The following is a 16234-nucleotide window of genomic DNA, read 5'->3' as shown; positions in this document are numbered from 1 at the left end:
GTTAACAGCCTTTTGTTGTAACAGATGAGCTGTTGAATAAATTGTTACAAATTTGCTACTTTCAGTGGTACTGATTTTTAGTATAGTAATATTTTTAAAAGAAAGTAATCTTGGATCATGTATATAATGAATGAAGAAACTTTTATTAGCATTGTGGCCATTGAATTAACCATTCTCCCAGTACTTAAAGCTAAATGATGATTTGCAAATACTGTTTCATTCTCCAGTTGCTCAACATTAAAATTGCCAAAAAGGAAGAAAAGTAGTAACGTTACTTGTATGAAACAAATCTTGTGCCACGTAATGAACTTTTAAAAGTTCTTAATTTCTTAGGTATATACTACTATTTCTATTATTTGGTTGAAAATTTGTAAAAGCGCTGTTTGGGTAAAGATGTATTGGTGAAATATATTGTTGACACACTTATTATCAATGTATAAATTAACTTATGTATATTTTAACTAATTTTAACATCAAGATGGTAGTCAATTTATAAGCTCAAGTAGGAAAGCTTTCTTTAAATTCAGGTGGTAACTTTGCTGTTCACTAAGGCTGAGTAAGCTCATTTCATTAGTTGGGAATTTTTTTTACAAAGGAGTTTTATTCCAAAGATGATAAATTTATTATTTATAAATTGAAAATAATCTTAACAAGAAACAGCTTAGAAGTTAGGTATATGGGTTTTGAAAAATAATAGATCAAGGTAGACAGTATACTACTTTTACAATCTTTGGACAAGTTACTTAAGCTCTCTAGGACTCAGCTTTCTCATCTTTTATAAGAACCATGCTTCATAAAGTTATTTTGAATATTAAAATGAAGAAATATGTAAAGTGCTTAGCTTGATACCCATATATGTTAAATAAATACAACCTTTAATAACTGCTAGCTATAATTATTACTGCTATTCAGTACTTCACATGTTGATAGTCTTTTGAGTATTTCCCATTTCTAGTGATTGTTATTCAATCTGTTAATCTCAGATATTCTAGTTTTAAATTTAGGTGGTGTGTATATTATTTATTTATTTATTATTTTTTGTCTGCGTCGGGTCATAGTTTCGGCACGTGGGATCTTTCGTTGCGGCGTGCTGGCTTCTCTCTAGTTGTGTTGCGAGGACTCCAGAGAGCGCAGGCTCAGTAGCTGGGGCGTGTGAGGGCTTAGTTGCCCCGAGGCATGTGGGATCCTAGTTCCCAGACCAGGGATCCAACCATCATCCCCTGCATTGCAAGGCCGATTCTTAACCACTGGATCACCGGGGAAGTCCCAGGTGTGTGTGTTTTAAATTTGCAAGATACAGATTCTTCAACCTGATTAAAAATGCCCAGATTATTTTTCCTTTAGTATTGCCTGTTTAGAATTAATTTAAGGAAAGTAAATGATCATGGAATTGATAAATGGCTCCTTTTAGGCCTCCTAAATTTTCAAATTCAAAATAATAAATGGAAACATTTTATATCTCTGTCTATCTAGATATAATTCAAACATTCTAGAAGATGTAGCATATTATAATGAAACAAGCACTTAGTTTAGGAAGTCAGGAGAGTTAGTTTCTGGCTTCAGCTTTGCAGCTCTGTGACATGGGTAAAACCCTTAACTTTTGATTTCATTTGGTATATTATTGAGTTAAATGATTGACAGTATTCATTTGAATTCTATAAACTGATTATAAAATCTTGTCATGATTCACTTTCTTCTACGTAGAATTGTCTAAGATACTCAAGTTTTTAGTCATTTTCCCCAAACCTACCTCATTAAAGGAATGGCATTGCATTCCACTGGATCAAACCTTTTTGAGAAGTCAACCAATTGTGGAAGTATAGAAGTTAGAGGTGAAACATAATTCACGGCTTTCAGGATGGCATTGTACTTTGGTGGGAGTTACAGTGGTTTGAGATCTGGCCCTTGGCATTGTGGGCTCAGAAGCTTGAACCCAGAGGTGATCTGATGAATTTGATGGAGATAATTCTCTGTTTACATAATCAAAAGAAACAGTTATATGCTTCTGAATATTTACATTTAGAAAGATAACTGCCACAAAGGCAGGATGAGCTTGGAAAATCTACATGGGGACTAAATTACAACCGTAGAGGATATTTTCTCTTCTGTCAGCTGCCTGATCCATACTTAGGGCTGGCAGTTTTTATGATTTAGGGCTGTGAAGGATATGTATTCTTCTCTTCAACAAGAAGAGACGAATTTTAGGCTAGACAGGGAACATTGTGAGCAGAAGGAACAACTTGAAGAGATACGAGTGGGTGGAAGAATGTTTTGAGAACAGCAAATAATTTAGTATGACTTAACTACGCTAATGTTTTTGGGTTTTTTTCTTTATGCAGAGATGAGCCGTTGAAGGATTGAGAAGGGAAATATCTTGTTGAGATCTGCTTTAGGAAGGCATCTGGGGACTTAGAATAGGAAAGACAGAGATTCCAGTTAGGAGACTCTTCCAGTATTTCGGAGAAGACAAACTTGGACTATGAGAGTGCCTAACTTGGGAAAAGCGGAAGGGACATTGTATTAAGAATCAGATTATGTTGATTTATGAAAAACAGCATCAATTTTTTTTGAAGATATGACCAAATGATGGGCCTTTTGGTGTCATCCTGTAAGAACAGGGCCAGGTCTTCCTTTGTGCACATTGCAGAGCCCACCAAGTGTTTTTATTGCCCTTCTCTGAGTACGTGTTCAAATAGTTGAAATACTTAGATACAATTCTTAGCTAATAGGAAGGTAAAAGCAAAATTGATGTAAATAGTTAAAAGATTTGGTCATTATATTGTGATTGAAGCAAGTACAGAGAAATAAAATCCTTTGGTGTTCAGAGTATATCCATTATCCCTGGGTTCATCCCCCGTTTTATCAGATGTCCTCTTTTCCTCTATAATTATATTGATTTTAAAATGTACTATTTTGAGGTGTTATGTCAACTCAGAATGTTTAATGCCCTTTGGAAGAACTAAGTTCTTTTTTGTAATCTCTAAAACTTGATTGTGAAATGGTGACATTCCAAGTCCTTAAAAATGTTTAAAAGCAACATGTAATAGTAGACAAAATATAGCTTGTTTTATCTATAAAAACAAGTTTCTATTCTGTCTGTATGACTGGGAAATTAATCATCCTCCATCCCCCTTAATTGTTACAGCTTTGGTGAACAGATTCCTAGCAGTGCATTTCAAATGACTAAATGTGGGATTGATGAGAGTCTAGTTGTGAAGTCCTTATAGATGATACACTTAATGTTTCTGCCAAACTATTCACAGTATTTAGCTGGTGAGAAGTTCGGGGGAGGAGGGGGGCTTAATGTTACACACTTTCCTGTGTGCAGCCCTTTGCTGCTGTATGTCTGTTTTCTTTCTCTGCCTTGGTCATTTAGGGAGTCCCTTTGCTTTTCAACATAAAAATTTAAATACATAAATTCCACAGAAGCATTTATTTTAAGTCCTTGATTGAAGTTGAACGTATTTTATTTCTGTAGTTCCCTATCAGTTCTTTTTTTCTATCATGTTAAGAATTTGTTTTAATTCAGGCTACAGGAGTTGAAGAATTTATTGAAATTAAATTAGTTCATAATATCCTTTCCTACTATCTTAAAGTAATTTTAATTGAGATTTGTTTCTCCGTTGTTTACTTTTTTTTTTTTTTTTTGCGGTACGCGGGCCTCTCACTGTTGTGGCCTCTCCTGTTGAGGAGCACAGGCTCCGGACGCGCAGGCTCAGCGGCCATGGCTCACGGGCCCAGCCTCTCCGCGGCATGTGGGATCTTCCCGGACCAGGGCACAAACCCGTGTCCCCTGCATCGGCAGGCAGACTCTCAACCACTGCGCCACCAGGGAAGCCCTCCGTTGTTTACTTTGATCACAGCCAAAGATGATTAGGCTGGCTCAGGGTCCCTGAACCTTTTTTTTTTCCGGCTGTGCTGCGCAGCTTGTGGTGGGATCTTAGTTCCCTGACCAGGTATTGAACGCAGACCCTCAGCAGTGAGAGTGCGGAGTCCTAACCACTGGACTGCCACGGAATTCCCTTTTTAAATTTTATTATTATTATTTTTTTGGTCCCTGAATTTAGATGCAGGGGAAAAAATTACATCTTTTCACTAACCTGAAAGTGAATTAAGCATTGCCTCCCATTATATGAAAGTAGCCAACAAAAAAACAGTAGATTAGCAGTATGACTGACTTTGTTCTCAGTATAAATACACAGGTAATTTATGATTATTATAGTTGCAGAGATCTCAAAATTGGGCTTATATTAATCATGACTGGGAAATTGTTATTAAACTCAGTGTTAGGTATTGTTATTTAATGTTAATAAAGACATTACTATATCACAAAATTTTAAAACATTTTAATAACTGTGTCAGTATAATTTGTTTCCATTTAATTCCTATTTATTTTATTTTATGCATTTAGAAACATTATTCTGAAAAGGAGTCCATAGACTTCACCAGATTGCTGAAAAGGGGTCCTGGCTCCTTTGGAGCTGCAGTTAGCCCTTGATTCTATATCCTGTAAAGGTTTACAGAATGAATGAGGGGAAATGGATGAAAAAGTAATGGGAGGGAGTTGAGATTTGGATAATCCAAAACCTTTTCTTATTTTATCCCTTCCCCCTCAGTAGATTACTTCCCTAAATCTTCTTTCAGTTTAGATAAAGTTAACTTTTTTTTGGAGGGGGGGGCCCTGCTGTGAGTTATGTGGCATCTTAGCTCCCCGACCAGGGATCGAACCTGCACCCACTACATTGGAAGTGCGGAGTCTTAACCACTGGATCGTCTGGGAAGTCCTAAAGTTAACTTTTGAGTTTATATTCAGCCATCTATTTGTTTAACATATATTGCTTATTTTTTGCACCAAATTTATGAAATAAAATAGCTGGTTGTATGGAGTCCCAAAAATAGAGCCAGTTTGGATTAAACATTGGCTGTGGCTAATCCAAAACAAAATCTACATATGTCTAATTAAGAGTTAACATGTAATTAAATTAACCTGGGCGTCTATGGCTAGGTGCATCTTTACAGTTTTATCAAAGGCAACCCCATCTTCTGCCCCCTTAAAAATTCTGGAGGTGTCTTGTCAGCCTTTTTCTTTTTGTTCCTCTGAATCCTTTTGGTTTGTCTAAAGAAGAATATGTCAAGTAACTACACTTTCATTCTTTCTAATCACAGAAATAGGCCTTTAGTTGGAAACGCTTAAAATAAATGTAGTAGGAGTAAGCACAGAAAAACTACATGAAAATAACTGTAGTGGGTGACATCTCATTGTCTCTTGTCTCTGTGGCTTTCAGTAAGCCCTGTGGCCTTAAATTGTGCTTAGTTTACCTGTTTGAAAAAATCAGAATTTTAGAGCAAGCTTCTTAAGTAGATTTTAAGAATTGAAATAAGTTGATTTAAAAACTGTATGTAGGGAGTTCCCTGGTGGTCCAGTGGTTAGGACTCCATGCTTTCACTGCCCAGGGCCTGGGTTCATAAGTTGGAATATGTAAGGAAGAAGCTTGGAGACAGGAAGTGGGAGAAAAAGACACACATACAGTATCAGTTCCAGGACAGGAAAACTAGCATGTGAAATAGTCTTTGTGGTGTTTGTTTAATGTAATAAGAAAAGCCTATAGACCTGCAGGCAATCAGACTTTTCAACTCTGATGCCGTATTAAGATAACGGCATGCTTTATGCCCATCTCTTGTCCAGTATATTAGCTTTGCATTAGAATAATTACTTTTTATTGAAAGGGAAATGAAAAGTATTTCTTATTGCTGGTATTATTTGTAGAACTTGTTTGTATATTTCTTTTATATGTTTTGAGTAAAATATATCAGGGCTTCCCTGGTGGCGCAGTGGTTGAGGGACTGCCTGTCGATGCAGGGGACACGGGTTCGTGCCCCGATCCGGGAAGATCCCACATGCCGCGGAGCAGTTAGGCCCGTGAGCCATGGCCGCTGAGCCTGCGTGTCCGGAGCCTGTGCTCCGCAACGGGAGAGGCCACAACAGTGAGAGGCCCGCGCACTGCAAAAATAAATAAATAAATAAATAAAATATATCAAAAGTTGTCTATAACCGTATTAATTTTTTTCTGTTAGACAATATAAGAATATTTTACCTGAGTTATAGTTAAATAGTAATTAGAATATTGACCAAATTCTGGATTTTTACAACAGTTAAAAGGGAATGTGACCCTTTTAACTAAATAAGGATTAACACGACGACAGTCCCTAATCTTTTTCTTTTTTAACAAAGACCAATTCTACTAATCATTTTGTGAATGATCTAGACGTTTTATTTTTATTTATTTTTGGCTGCATTGGGTCTTTGTTGCTGCGGGCAGGCTTTCTCTAGTTGCGGTGAGCGGGGGCTGCTCTTCATTGTGGTGCGCAGCCTCTCATTGCGGTGGCTTCTCTTGTTGCAGAGCACAGGCTCTAGGGTGTGTGGGTTTCAGTAGTTGTGGCGTGTGGGCTCAGTAGTTGTGGTGCACGGGTTTAGTTGCTCCGCGGCTTGTGGGATCTTCCCCGACCAGGGATCGAACCCGTGTCCCCTGCATTGGCAGGAGGATTCTTAACCACTGCGCCACCAGGGAAGTTCTGATCTAGATGTTTTAGATTTCTTAGAGGGGGAATTTTATTCAAATATCCTTTTGTCTGATTTCATGAGGAAGTTTTGCAGTTCATTTAGTTTATGAGAGAGGACCTCCTTTCAAATTCATATAGAAAAATTTTCAAAATTGCTGTCATTCTGAAGCTTTGTGGAAGAACATGGATGAAGCTGAAAATGTAGTTCCCAGTGGTTATTGGATAAGGTTGCAATGCATGTATCAGAGTGATAGTGACAGTGTACTTTCCATTTCTCTTAAAGTCTGCTTATTTAGAATGTTGATTGGGGGAAGGAATGCTCATTTTATTACCTGGCTGTATAATTTGTTATGATATATATTACGTGCTAGAACCTGTCAGATATGGCACCAGTTTTAACAAATATATATATGAAGTAAGAGTCAGTTTCTTAAAGTTGTTAAAGGAGTTAATAATTAGTGGCTTTTTTGGTGATCATTGCAGTGCTTACTCATAAAAACACATTTGTCTGAAGTTTTATCATCAGAGGTGATCTTATCTATAATAATGAATAGTAGATAATTTCTGTTTAGCCGTGTGTGCTTTGAAGAGAAATACACCCCCCATATATATTAATGTATACATAAATTTTTATTTTTATTTATTTATTTGGCTGCACCGCATGGCATGTGGGATCTTAGCTCCCCGACCGGGGATCGAACCCGTGCCCCCTGCGTTGGAAGCGTGAGTCTTAACCACTGGACCTCCAGGGAAGTCCCTATTTTTATTTTTATTTTATTGGTAGTATTCTTTTCCATTCTCATCAGTGGCAGGCAAAATGAAGAGCCCATATTTTGGAAACAACATTCCTTTGTAGGCTACTGTATAGTTTGTTACTGGGCAGTAAGCTACACACTTCTGCCTTTTGGGGTCATGTTAGCCAGCCAAGCCTTTTTTTGTGCTAAATATGGAAAATGGAAGTGTTTGCTTTCTAATTGCTCTGGTGGGCTTAACTTTCATTATGGAGATTTATAAATCAGACTAGTTCCTTTCTGGTTTTCCTTTTTTGTCAAGTACAGCATTTCAGTAAGGCTTTTGAGAGGTGTAGTTGTTGCCAGTTTTAGCATTCGGTGCGGAATGGGCAGTTGGCTTCGGAAACAAGTGCGGGACTGACCCATATTTGCTGTACTGGGAACCTTGCTTTCATTTCGAGCCTCTGCTGCTAGGGAAATGAGAATGAGGTAGGCTTAGATCTGAGAATAAATGAGGAGAGTTCATTGTGTGCCGCCTGAGCAGCCAGTGCCTCTGAATATGGTGGGGAAAGCTAGGAACTGCTTGTTTGTGACTGAAACCAGACTAAACTGGAATCATCCAGTTTGAGTTGGCTGCTTGCCACCTCCCAGAGGCTTCCTTATTTTGCCAGAGTTTTTGCCTGGCCCTCAGCCCAGGGAGTGGGGCTTGCGCACTGTGACCGGCTGCTTAGGGGAGTAGAGGCTGTGAAGTGGGTGCCAGTTAACCTGGGTTTGTTCATGGGAAGGAGGCACTTCAAACAAAGGATTGAGGAGCCGAAGGCTGGAAGCTGGTGTGAATGCTACTATTTTCAGTGCATCTTTCCCTTATTACTCCCTTGCTTTAACTGTAACTTTGTCTCATGCCCCTTAGAAACGAAGGCTTGAAAAACAGCTTCTGTCATGCTGCTGCTTGGGTACATCACAGCATGGTCTGCGTTTAGTATTAAAGAATTTATTACCAAAAAATTAATTAATTACCAAAGTTCGCTGGGAACTTGCTTTTAGTTGTTAGTCTGTTTGCAGTAAAGAACTCTCTCCCATGCCCCTTTTCATTCTTTCCGCTGGGGTTGTGCTGGAGTTTATTTTGGTTTGATTGATTGTTAGGTGGAAGGAATGAAAATAGGTTTCTGGGGTAAACTTGTGACTTGGTGTCTTGTGAGTTTTAATTTAACCTTGAAGTAAATTTTTAAAATGTTGCCTTAAAAATTAACAAAAAGTAATTCACATTAAAGTCCTAAACAACAAACTTTAAAATTAAAAATGCTATGCTAGATTGTATTTGATTTAGAAGCAAACTCTTTAAAAAATGCTTAAATTGGCATATTTTTAGTGTCATGACTGCTTTGTGCATAGCCTCTCTGTCAGCTTTCCTCTTTGACAAGGGAGTTAAACGTGGCCTAATTCCTGATCAGAGAACACTCAGAAGTCACTAAGAAATATTAAAGCCACAAATAAAGGGGTACATTTATTTTTGTCTTTATCAGCGCCAGGGCTATATAGAAAATGTAAGTTCCTATAACCTTGCTTATGTTTTAAACTTTTGGAATGACATTGAAACCTCTGTTAGTCTTTTTTACTTACAGTGAAAGTTTGCTCAGAGCAGTTTCAGAGACCTTGTTATTCTCTTTTATCCTTTTTGGGTTGTTTTCACTTGGAGGCCTTCTATGGTAATTCTCAGAAGTCATGGTATAATTTTACCCTGCCCTGAACAAAGGGATCATCCATGCACAGAACTAAAGGAAAATGTGGTGTTCTCATTTTAAAATAAACATTAGCATTTTCTGAAGCTCAGAATTAGCCAAGATTTCATTACCCACACCCTCTCCTTAATTTTTTTAAAAAAATCTGTGTCTTAGACTACAGCCTAAGTGCTTGCCTTTATCTATAAAGGGTAGGTGGTTTTTTTTGTTTTTTGTTTTGCAGTACGTGGGCCTCTCACTGCCATGGCCTCTCCCGTTGTAGAGCACAGGCTCCGGATGCGCGGCCTCAGCGGCCATGGCTCACGGGCCCAGCCGCTCTGCGGCATGTGGGAGCTTCCCGGACCAGGGCACGAACCTGTGTCCCCCGCATCGGCAGGCGGACTCTCGACCACTGCGTCACCAGGGAAGCCCTAAAGGATAGTTTTGTGATTGCTTCTCCTATGAGAAAATGGAAAGAGCACCCTCTGATAATTTATTTACTTAAATTATTAGTCATTACTTAATCTAAATGCTGTTAGGGTTTCCTGCTGCTACAAATTGTATAAAGTCATTTCTGTGGAACGTCTTCCTAAAAGTCTACTTTGTAGGATGAACGAACTTCCTCTTTCCAGGTAGACAAGATAGTGAAATATATTTCAAAATTAACTTTGCAAAACAGAGTTGGTTTTTCCTAAGAATCTGAGTTACACTCTTTTTAATTTAATTAATTTATTTATTAATATTTATTTGGCTGCATTGGGTCTTAGTTGCGGCACATGGGATCTTTCATTGTGGCTTGTGGGCTTCTCTCTAGTTGTGATGCATGGGCTCCAGAGTGCATGGGCTCAGTAGTTGTGGCATGAGGGCTCTCTAGTTGTGGCACATGGGCTCAGTAGTTGTGGCACCTGAGCTTAGTTGCGGTATGTGGGATCTTATTTCCCCAACCAGGGATCGAACCTGGGCCCCCTGCATTGGGAGCTTGGAATCCTAACCACTGGACCACCAGGGAAGTTCCTAACATGGTCTCTTATTTAAGGCTGATATGCTTGTTTATTGGGGAGCTTTCTGGTTCTAGAACTAGGTTGTCCAGTACTGTATCCACTAGCCACATGTGGCTGTTGAGTGCTTGAAATTTGGCTAGTCTGTGCACCAGTACTGATCCACACTATAACATGGATGAACCTCAAAAAAATGCTTAGTGAAAGAAGATGGTACAAATCATATGATTCTCTTTATGTAAAATGTCCAGAATAGGTAATTACAGAGACAGAAAGTAGATTAGTGGTTACCAAGACTGAAGATGGAAGAGAATGGAGAGTGCTGCTAATAGGTATGAGGTTTCTTTCTGGGGCAATGCAGATGTACCAAAGTTACATTATGGTGATGATTGCATAATTCCATAAATATACTAAAAACTACTGTATACTTTTATTTATTTTTTGCTGTATGCGGGCCTCTCACTGTTGTGGCCTCTCCCGTTGCGGAGCACAGGCTCCGGATGCGCAGCCTCAGTGGCCATGGCTCACGGGCCCAGCCACTCCGCGGCATGTGGGATCTTCCCAGACCGGGGCACGAACCCGCGTCCCCTGCATCGGCAGGCGGACTCTCAACCACTGCGCCACCAGGGAAGCCCCCTTTTTATTTATTTTTTATATTTTTAAAAATTTTATTTATTTTTGGCTGCGTCAGGTCTTTGTTGCTGTGCGCGGGCTTTCCCTAGTTGCAGCGAGCAGGGGCTACTCTTCATTGTGGTGCGTGGGCTTCTCATTGCGGTGGCTTCTCTTGTTGCGGAGCATGGGCTCTAGGCGCATGGGCTTCAGTTGTGGCACGCGGGCTCAGTAGTTGTGGCTCACAGGCTCTAGAGTGCGTGGGCTTCAGTAGTTGTGGCACTTGGGCTTAGTTGCTCCCCGGCGTGTGGGATCTTCCTGGACCAGGGATTGAACCTCTGTGCCCTACATTGGCAGGATTCTTAACCACTGTGCCACCAGGGAAGCCCCAGTAGAACTATTTTTAAAAATACAGAATTTTGATGATATAGCACACAAAAAAAAGTATTACTGGTTTTTATGTTGAGATAATATTTCAAGTATATTACATTAAATAAAATACGTTATTAAATTTCACCTGTTCTTACTTTTTACATTTAATTTATTTTGGCTGTGCCGGATCTTAGTGCAGCACTTGCGATCTTCGTTGTGGCATGTTTAGTTGCGGCATGCGGACCTCTTAGTTGCGGCATGTGGACCTCTTAGTTGCAGCATGTATGTGGGATCTAGTTCCCCGACCAGGGATTGAACCCTGGCCCCTGCATTGGGAATGCAGACTCTCACCCACTGGACCACCAGTGGGTAAAAGTCTCTTACTTTTTGAAGTGTGGCTATTTAAAAATTTTAAATTACATTTTTGACTTCTATTAAATTTCTGTTGGACAGCACAGAATAGAAATGAGCTCTGTCAAAATAGAATGTCATGGAGTAATTTGTGTGTCCATTTACTGCTTTTCATTTTGTTTAAAGAATAGAGTCCACTATTTTATTCTCAACACCCTTCTACTCTTTTGAAATTATGGATTAATGGAAAAAGTTCTTGGGACTTGTAAGCTTAAAATATATATTGAACTATTTTGCAGATTCTGTCTTTAACAAATTTAGGATTGGTCAGGCTAAAATATTAAAATGCATGTTGATTTCCAGGGTGGCCAAGGGAATGTCTCAGCTGTTGAAAAACTTTAATATTTAAGTCCCCAAATAAATTAGTTTAATCCCCCAAGAAGAAAATTAAGTCATCTTAACCAGAGTAATTTTTTTTAATTAAAAAAAAAAACCACACACACAACCCCTTAATCTGAAGGTAATTTTGAAGCGATGGCTAATACTTTTGATAGAGGTTTAAAATGTGTCTATTAACAGGCATGGAGTTCTGGTGTTGGAATTAGAATAAGACACACATTTTATAGATGCTCGTCTTGCTTCTAGATATGATTTATGTAACCACACCTGGGGAGTTCCATGGTTCTTTGAATGTTATTTTTGATTGTGTGGGGAGGGGCACAGTAGCTTCCTGAATGTGCTGTGTCATGGTGGTTGGAGCCATTTGGAGTGTAGCTTTGTGTTTGTTTCCACTGGAAGAAACTGCAGAGGAGTTGTTTAAGTAGAAGGACTTTAGGTTGGAGTTTCTTAGTGAGTAATTTGAAGTCATTTATAAATAATTAAACAAGTGCATCAAACAGTGGGTGGCTTTAGGCTTCCTGGTGGGGAGTTAGGTGCCCTTCTAACCTCTTGAGTATGGAGCTGCCTTAACAAAGAGTTCAGAAGTGGGAAATAGCAAACTTTTTTATTCTGGATAGTAAGGAGATGTAATTAGCACCAAGTTAAATTGGAAAAAGGCAAAACCCAAGGTTCAAATTTACTTGCAGGTTTGGTAAAGGCTACGGCATTTGTACATAACCATTTGGAACTTAACAACAACGACAACAGAACGGTTTCACATGATCTGTATGCTTTCTTGGTTTATGCCTTTTAAACCATTTAGTTGTTCATATAAGAAATATATCTAGTTTTTATACTGCATGTGGTTAAGGAAGTAAGAAATCCCGCTGTTACAATTAACAGTTTAGATTTCTCCTGAGTTTGTCCCTTGAGTGAGGCATCCATCCTGTGGGTGTTCTAAGGGCTTTGCTGCCATACAGAAAGATTTCTTGTTCCTTAGGCAGGTGTGTTATATCTGCTTATTACTTCTAGGGCGCCTGCATGTTTGATGGTTTTTGCTTTGAGTTACCTGAGTAGCAGGTTTTGTGAGTCTTAAGGGATTGCCAAGAATGTAATGACACTGCAGGCCTAGGCTCTTTGGAATTTAAGACAGAAGTACTCTTGGCCCTAAGGGCTGTGTTTTGGACACAGAATATGTAGAAAAATAATTTTTTCACTTTATCTTCTGTGAATTTTGTACTTAGCAGAATCTTCAGTAGCAGAATCTGATCACATATCTGCCCCCAAAAACCTGTTTTAAAAAAAAAATGGTAAGCTGCACTTTGTGACTAGGTCACTGCTAACCCATCATCTTATAATTCTTAAAGTTAACTAGGGAATTTTTTAGAGTCCCATAAAGCCCACCAGCAAATACGCCACGTGATTCTTAGTGATAGATTTATAAGAGCATAGCCGCTTTCCATTTTTGCTATTGTTATTAGAATACTTAGATTTGAAACCACGAAATTATGCTTTTAATGCCAAAAACTTATAAGCCTTCAATTTTTAAAAAATTGTAAAAATATACATAATGTGAAATTACCATTTTAACTATATATATATTTTAAAATTAGGTCTAAGTTTCCGTGTTTTTTAAAATAATTTATTTTATTTATTTATTTATTTTTGGCTGCGTTGGGTCTTCGTTGCTGTGCGCGGGCTTTCTCTAGTTGTGGCGAGCGGGGTCTACTCTTCATTGCGGTACTTGGGCTTCTCATTGCAGTGGCTTCTCTTGTTGTGGAACACGGGCTATAGGCATGTGGGCTCAGTAGTTGTGGTGCACAGGCTTAGTTGCTCTGCGGCATGTGGGATCCTCCCGGACCAGGGCTCGAACCCGTGTGCCCTGCGTTGGCAGGTGGATTCTTAACCACTTCACCACCAGGGAAGTCCTGTCTTCCTTTTTAAGACTGAAAAATATTCCTTCAGGCTTTTTTTTGGGTAACCTTTAATTATCCAGCAGTCATCCTATATATAAACTATTTCCATATTCCTTTTAATTCTACTAAAAATAGTAGTAAGCTTAAAAACATTAACTTGTAGCTGTAATTGCATCCCAAAGAGTTACTTGTGCATAACCACACATAGCATATTTACACTTAATTTTAAACAGTATTTTCCACCAAAATAAGGTGCTCTTTAAAAACCTGTCTTTAATGATTTTGTTTTTTCCTTCATTTATGTAAACTATTGGACTTTAGAATAGGAAGATAAATAAAACCAATTATTTTAATTACTGTGGTTGAATTTACCACCACTTTAGTGACCATGAACACTGAACATGTTTAATCTTACCTGCCTATAAAATGGAGCCAGTACCTGTCTAAGGTTTAGGCATGCTTGATATTTATAAATGCTCACAGGGGAAGGCCACTAGAACTCAAGAAAAGTTAATTTTTGAGGTCTAGATTTTCTGTTATACTTAGAAATCCTTAGGAAATAAATTATTTTTTTTATATCAGCAATAAAAACTGATTGCAGTGAAAGGAAAAAATACTGCCGGTGGATTATGGCTCTCTTTCTGCTTCTCCCTGTTTCTATTAAAAGAAGATATACACACACACTTAGGAATATTACTCAGCCATAAAAAAGAATGAAATAATGCCACTTGTAGCAATGTGGATGGACCTAGAGATTACTATACTAAGCAAAGTAAGTCGGAGAGAGAAAGACAAATATCTTACGATATCGCTTATGTGTAGCATCTAAAAAGATGATATGAGTGAACTTACAAAACAGAAATAGACTCACAGACATAGAAACAAGCTTATGGCTACCAGAGGGTAAAGGAGGGAGGAGGGATAAATTAGGAGTTTGGGATTAACACATACACACTACTGTATATAAAATAGATAAACAATAGGACCTACTGTATAGCACAGGGAACTATATTCAATATCTTGTAGTAACCTATAGTGGAAGAGAATCTGAAAAAGAGAATATAAATAACTGAGTCACTTTGCTGTACACCTGAATCTAACACAACATTGTAAATCAATTATACTTCAATTAGAAAAAACAGATAAATGATGGAAAAAACTAGGAGAAAAAAGCTTCCTCTGTTGTCAGTTTCACTCTATTAATTTATTTAGTCATAATTTTTTAAATCAGATCTTTTCCCATTAGAAGTCTTTGTGGTTTCTAATGACAGAAGAAGAAATATGTGGACCAAAACAAAATTGAAGTTAAAATATTGGTTCCATAATTTAAAAAATGCATTTTCACTGTTTAATATATTAATACAGTTTTTCTCAATAAGTATCCTAAATACCAAGAATTTAGGCAACTTTTCATTAACTTTGGCTCTAAAGAGTTTAATTTATCATTTATACAGTCGAGTCCTAAAGTGCTTTCCCCGTTTCTTTTGCAGTAGTTGCAGAATCACCAGTTAGAGCTGACTCATTTCTCTGAAATCATTTCTGAGGAACTTTTACCTTGATAAGCCAGGTTGTGAGACCTTTTGATTCAGCAGAGCCTTATTGACAAAACCCAGCAGGTAGCCTGTTACATTGACTGGTTTGGAATCTCATTTTTTTCTAAGGCGCAAAGAGAAGAACAGTTCATTTTTGGTTTTTTTTTTTTTGTTTTTAAATAATTAATTTATTCATTTATTTGTTATTTGGTTGAGCCGGTCTTAGTTGTGGCCCGTGGGCTCCTTAGTTGTGGCACATGGGCTCCGTCGTTGCAGCACGTGAACTCTCAGTCACGGCATGCATGCGGGATCTAGCTCCCTCACCGGGGATTGAACCCCAGGCCCCCTGCATTGGGAGTGCGGAGTCTTATCCACTGCGCCACTAGGGAAGTCCCAAGAAGAATAGTTTATTTTGTACTTTACTTCTTAGGTCATGTTTGTATGTGTGTGTGTTAAAATAACATAAAATTTACCTTTTTTTTTTTTTTTTTGCGGTACGCGGGCCTCTCACTGTTGTGGCCTCTCCCGTTGCGGAGCGCAGGCTCCGGACGCGCAGGCTCAGCGGCCATGGCTCACGGGCCCAGCTGCTCTGCAGCATGTGGGATCTTCCCGGACCGGGGCACGAACCCATGTCCCCTGCATCGGCAGGTGGACTCTCAACCACTGTGCCACCAGGGAAGCCCTAAAGTTTACCATTTTAACCACTTTTAAGTGTACTGTTCAGTGGTATTAAGTACATTCACCTTGTGGTGCAGCAGTCACCACTGTTCATCTCTAGAACCCTTTCATCTTTCTGTTAAACAACTCCCATTCTCCTCTGCCCCAGCCCCAGGCTATGCCACTATTCCTTCTGTCTTTATGAATTTGACTGCTGTAGTTCCCTCAAAAAAACTGAATCATACAGCATTTGTCCTTTTCTGCCTGGCTTATTTCACTTAGCATAATGTCCTCAGGGTTCATACAAGTTTTAGTGTATGGCCGAATTTTCTTCCTTTTTAAGGCTGAATAATATTGCATTGTATATAGACACCACATTTTGTTTATCCAGTCATCTGTCGCTATATACTT

At 38.6% G+C, this 16234-nt stretch overlaps 1 protein-coding gene across 8 annotated transcripts in view; it reads left to right on the top strand.

Moving 5' to 3' along the window:
• Positions 1-16234, top strand: part of SPEN (spen family transcriptional repressor) — a 94191-nt gene that overhangs the window by 39998 nt on the left and 37959 nt on the right. The gene's annotated exons all lie outside the window — the stretch shown is intronic.

This window comes from Lagenorhynchus albirostris, chromosome 2 (assembly GCF_949774975.1).
Source record: "Lagenorhynchus albirostris chromosome 2, mLagAlb1.1, whole genome shotgun sequence".
Classification (NCBI taxonomy): domain Eukaryota; kingdom Metazoa; phylum Chordata; class Mammalia; order Artiodactyla; family Delphinidae; genus Lagenorhynchus; species Lagenorhynchus albirostris.
Note: the sequence above shows the minus strand (reverse complement) of the source record. Positions and strands in the feature narration are given on the sequence as shown.